This window comes from Prosopis cineraria, unplaced genomic scaffold (genome assembly GCF_029017545.1).
Source record: "Prosopis cineraria cultivar Desert tree isolate PC_DT_omini unplaced genomic scaffold, ASM2901754v1 PC1629, whole genome shotgun sequence".
Classification (NCBI taxonomy): domain Eukaryota; kingdom Viridiplantae; phylum Streptophyta; class Magnoliopsida; order Fabales; family Fabaceae; genus Prosopis; species Prosopis cineraria.
This window is the reverse complement of record NW_026556954.1, coordinates 23,479-29,478: the sequence shown is the minus strand read 5'-3', so window position 1 is coordinate 29,478 and position 6,000 is coordinate 23,479. Positions and strand designations below refer to the sequence as shown.

The 6,000-nt window shown below is 34.8% G+C and overlaps 1 pseudogene; it reads right to left on the bottom strand.

Moving 5' to 3' along the window:
* Window positions 1-1,234: 1,234 nt before the first annotated feature.
* LOC129300522 (cold shock domain-containing protein 3-like) lies at window positions 1,235-5,023 on the bottom strand (annotated as a pseudogene).
* Window positions 5,024-6,000: the final 977 nt, after the last annotated feature.

The window sequence follows — 6,000 nt, the reverse complement described above, 5'->3', positions numbered from 1 at the left end:
TAAAAACTGTTTTCTATTTTAAAAATAAAAAACTCATTTAGATAATTATTTTAAATTTAATTGTTTTCAATATAATTCTTATTTTTTGTTTTTAAAAACAAAAACAATATAAACATCTTAAAATTGTTTTCGTTTTATTTTTTGTGTTTTCTTAATTTCATTTGATTATTGGAAAATGCAGTTTGTTTGACCAATTTATATTATAAAACTTTAGCATTAACCACCTACAACCATCACCATCTACCTATTTTTTAATTCCAAAACTATTTTTAAATTAACATAACCAAATAAATTTTTTCATTTTTTTTTAAACCAATTCTAAAAACTACATTATAAAACAGTTTTTAAGAATAAAAAAATGAGATCTGAAACCAAATAAGCTCTAAATCTTTCATGTGGCTCTATGCTCATGGAGGGCACATGCCGTGAACTCAGGGTGAAGAGAGGCCTCACTGTGGATTAGAATTGTTCCTACGGATGCGAGATGCTCAAGGATTCTATGCACTTACTCAAAGTATGCCAACAAGCAAGAGAACGATGGAGAGCTGTCGTTAAAGAAGACAACTAGAATATGTCTACAAGCCTTCAAGGAGCTGACTAGGCGAAGTGGAACCTGACCAATGATGTCAGTCAGAGCTATACCAGGAAGATTACTTGGGCAACTTTGGGTCTATTTGTTGGGACATTTGGGTGTATAGATTGTTTATACTAGAAGGCTTACAAAAAGCTACAAGGGCAATTAGGCCTTTTCTCTCAAATATTATTTAGATAGGTGCTACAGTGATATTTCAAAATTTTTTTTTAGGGTCATTATTTAATATTAAAACACTATAGGAGTCCTTAGATGATATTTTCGCTGTAAAGAAAGCACGAAACCAGTAAGCATAGAATAGATAATGAAAGAACAGCACAGCCTCTACACAAGGAAGAGAAGACAAAAGGACAACACAGACAAAAGACGAAACTATAGAATATAGAAAACTCAGTGTAGGTCACCCCTCGTCCTTGCTCAATGATAACAGACAAGACAGAAGTGTAGCATGTTAAGATCCAGGGTCTAACAAGCTTAACATACAAAACTTTAAGGGTGAAATTCCAATAAATAAAACAATAAGAGCCTGATTAAAAATCGAAGCAAACTATAAAGGCCCGATTCCACTGCAACATCCACTACTCTTTCTTATTCAACTTCCTTCAAAAACCCATCCAAGACACCAAGGAGGGCATAATAATTAATTCCCATGAATTGTTTTGACTGAATTTTGGTTTCATACCAAAGGAACAATTGATGTATTATTACAATCCTTTCTTAATTTCATTGGTATTTGCAAAGCTTATTCTGAAGTACCAACTTTTCAACTTCACTGAATGAGTCAAAAACATCATGAACAGGAAGACTGAGTGAAATTCAAAACCTGATTTAGTTCCACTAGCTTGGACAAAACAAAATTCTGCTTCTGCACGTAGGCACCAAAAAGATTTCAAAACGTAATCATAGTCACTAAATATATACAGACATGATAGCAAGGTCTTGACAAGGAGTAAAGTGGTGTCTAATGCTTCCTTTGCTGGTTTACCAACTAATTTGAGGAGCAATCCTTTGCCCAATGTCCAGCCTGGTTACATTTGTAACAAGTGTTGTTCGATGCAGCAGATCTTTGTCCCCCTGCAGGAGCATTCAGCGGGGCCATGGTACAATCTTTTGCCCAATGCCCCTCCTTGCCACATCTGAAACATGCTGAACGGCTTCTGAATCAGAGCTTGGTTTGCTTTTCTCTCTCATATTGTAATTGCCCTTGTAGGGACTGGCTGATACAACATCTCCAACGGAAAGCTCATTGCACCACTTGAAGAAACCACAGGAATCAGCCTACATAAACAAATGCAATGAAATGATTATTACTGTTATTTTCCAGAAAATACTCTTAACAGAACATTTATAAAATGAGAGGGGGGAAAAATACTCCCATATGGAAAAGAAAGAAAACTTTGATCTAGCACCAACACAGGTTGAGCAAGGTCAAAAATGATAAATCAGACAAGAAAAGAACAAGAAAAGAGAGAGACAATTTCCATCGATACCACCGTTAAATTTCAGATCGCTACATAACCCAACTAACAGTTACAAACAGCTGTCAATGCTCACTACATCTGTTACTAGAAATTTCTAGGAGAGCCTTATGACTTTGCACAATTATAACTTAACACCCTATGTTTCAATTATCAACATAAAATGATTCAACAGCTTTGCTGCCCCGTAGACTCAAAAAGAACATTTATAAAATGAGAAAAAAAAAAATACCCCCATAAGGAAAAGAACAAGATTTTGATCTAGCACTAACTTTGGTTGAGTAAGATCAAAAATATGATAAACCAGACTTTTGGTCCAGTGTCAATCTGCCGTGTTCTTCTGGTTCTCTCATAGAAGCTTGCGATTGGAAGGAAAAGAATAAGAAAACAGGGAGACAAATTCCACTGATACCATCATCAGATTTCAGAATGCTATACAAACCAACTATTACAAACAGCTGCCACTGCTATCTACGTCTGTTACAAGAAATTTTCAAGGAAAGCCTTGTGACTTTGCAAGATTGTAACTTAACACTGTTTCAATTATCAATATAAAATGATTCAACAGCCTTGTTGTGCTAGATGAATCAACAGAACTGATTTAAAAAGAGAAAATGGACCCTATCTTACATCAAGAACGTCAACTTATAGACAATTAGCACACCATGTAAGCATTAAACACACAGTAAGAATTCACGAGAGCAATAAAAGAAATGCAAAACATCGTGGAATCCTATAATATTTGCCACCTCTAAGAGACATTGATTTTTCTACTGTTTTGTTACAAAGAGCAACATGGTACCCAAACTCACAATTAAATCACTGTATAATGACTTTTATCAGATTTTTAAATGCACTCTATATTTTATGCAATTATTTGGATCAAAATGGTTAAGAGTTATGAATTGAACAATAGATAATAGGGATAATATGACTTTTGATTCAATCCTATAACTTTTTCTCAAAACAGTATAGTCTCTATAGTTTCTTAACTTGAAACAATGCATTTCTTATAGTTTCTTGACTTAGAACTACTCAATTTCTATAATTCCTTAACTCAATAATCTTCATGGACTAAGTTGTAATAAATCAAAGTTTCCGAATTGAATTGATAATATTATCGCTGAACTTGGTTGTTTATCAGATTATGAAAATATGCATACAAGTTGCATAATTATTTGGCTAAGAAATATTTGAAGTTATGCATCTGGCAATAAAACAATGTTATCTGTATCTTTAGTTGGAAATTGATATTTTAAGGCAGAGATATTATTAAAGCAACACGTAATGAACACAAAGCTAAAACTAAGCTAAGTATAGAGAGGGCGAAAAGGTATTACCTGGTTTCTTGGACAGCGATAAAATTGTTGGCCATAATTTTTACCACTTTTGGCTGTTAGAATCAGGCAAGCTCCAGCACCACAAGGACAGTGAATAGATTGAAACAATGAATCAGGCAATGAACTTTGGTTGCCCCCAGAAGTCATTCTAGTTCCAACAGCATTGTCACACCATTCAAAGAAGCCACAGCCCCCACTCTCCTGTGAAATTGTTCATGTAAAAAAAAAAAAAACGAGCATAATTTTCCCTTTATTGACCAGATAAAATTTTGAGGTGCCAAAAACCTTCCATGGAAATCAAAACCAGCACTAGCACGTAAAAGGAATTTCAAAATTTGTTGGCAAAAAATACATTTTAAACTGTGTAAGTTACACCGGTTCATTCAGGCTCTTGATTTAAGAATAGCACATCATAAAGGTAGCTGAGCGCTAGAGCTATAAAGGGAAATAGGTAGGATACTGAGGGAAGAATAGAAGAGAAAAAGATCCACAATCAGATTAAATTCCCACTAGCTTCAATCTATTCTGAACTGCATAGTTGACCCCTTCTTCCCGCGTCATTTATTTATCCACTTTCCAGTATATAACACAGAAAAAAGCCCGAAAGGTTGATGCACCGACTATGCAAATTTTTTTTTTTTTAAATTAGAGGGGCAAGGCACTCACAGCCTAAGGCTACAAGTGGAATAGAACCCACGACCATGCAACATTTAGATGCTCTAATATTCATTTACAAGTGTTTTTAAAGACTATCATTCTCCTGTGTACCAGCACACGCACACACAAACCCCACGAGGTTTAATATATGTCTGAAGAGGATCTCCTAAAGTATAACTTAACTGAGGTGAACAGGAAAAAAATAGAGAAATGCGTGTCTCACTTCATGCCATGTGGATCTTACATTAATGGGGCCTGCCTGGCTCTTTAATTCAGCTCAACCAAGAGGAAATGAATAGCAGGAATTTATTTGCAACGCAATTATAATCTCGAAAGAAACTTTTAATTTAATGTAATTTCCACTTAAGATTATTCCAAGGAATTCAACTAAGTTAATGAATACCCAAACTCACCTCTCTGACAGGGCACTTGTAAAACTTGCGACCTCGATTTTTCTCCGTGTTGGCCGTCAAGATCAAACAAGTTCCCATTCCACAGGGGCAAGCTTTATCGACTACGTCAGCGTCCTTCCCAAAATTACCAATATGCCCTCCACCATGTCCTCCAGGTGCCGATTCCACACAGTCGCGAGCCCAGTGACCTGACCTTCCACATTTGAAGCAGGAGCCGCCGGCACCCACCGGAGCCGGAGCGCCGTCATTTCTTCCTTTGGCTGCTGCAGTGGCGGGAAAGCTATTGCTTCCCTTCAAAGCAGCGGTGTATAGTCCTTCCTCAGCGGCGCGAAGAAGCTTCGGGCGTTTGTTAGAGACGACGTCGGCCTCCACCGCCGCTAGCTGTGATAGGAATTCGTCGTCCTCAATTTCGACAGTGACGTTGTTAGGTCGTCCGATCTTTTTCATCTTCACGTTCTGCATTTTGAAAATTTCAGATTTCAAATGCGTCTATTTCGTTCGCGCTTCCAGGCCAGCTTCGCTCGCCTTCTCACCTTCCGCACCCTTCCAATATTGCATATTTCCTTTTAATAATCCCTTGCGCTTATCATTGATCACTGCCAACTCTCTTATTGAAAAAGTACATAAAAAATTATTAATATCTAAAAATAAAATAATTTTTTAGTTTAACCCCATTTAAATAAAAAAATTTAAAATTTGAGTTTAAATAGGAATAAAATTGAAAAAATGTAATTAATATTACATTAAATATTTTATATTAAGGATCAAAGAATTGTTTATGAATTTAAAAAAAAATTCAAGAAAGCACTTTATAATAGAGATTGGAGGGGGTATTGTTTAAATATCATAAATATTTGGACAAGTGAATACCATGCACGGCCTCTTAAGAATTTCATGTCATGGTTAATGTCATTATACCTTATATAGCTCTCAAGTGAAGGGTTTTTTTTTTTTTTATTTTATTGCTCACATGTAACCTTCTATTGATGACATTTCTATTTGAGACATGGTTATACACTGAATGTAGACACTTCTCCTAACTAAAGTTAGTCATTTGGGTTAAGTTCGATGAGCTAGTTTGAATCCACTCAAAAAAATTCAAGCCTAGGCTTAAAAAAAGATATTTTTTATTTTTGGGCCTGACAAAATTCAGGTTAAGCCCAATCAAATTCTAGCTTAGCTCCAATACCTGAATAAAAAATTATATTTTTTTAAAAAATATAAATATATAATAAATATTAATTAATTATTTAAATTTTAAGTCATTTTATACTAATATACCATATATTTGAGTCATATACATCGTTTAAGTATCCAAAAAATAAATTTTATATTTTATAAAATAAAAAATTAATTTTAAATAAAAAAATTATTAAAAAATTTTAAAAATAAAATTTGGGTATTCAGGTTGGACTTGCCTATTAAGGATTTTTAAAGAGTCGACCCTGTTCAAGTTTGGGTTTATTCGAGTTGAGTTCGAATAGGCCTAGCTTACCCGAATTCCTAGCTCTTCCCAATAG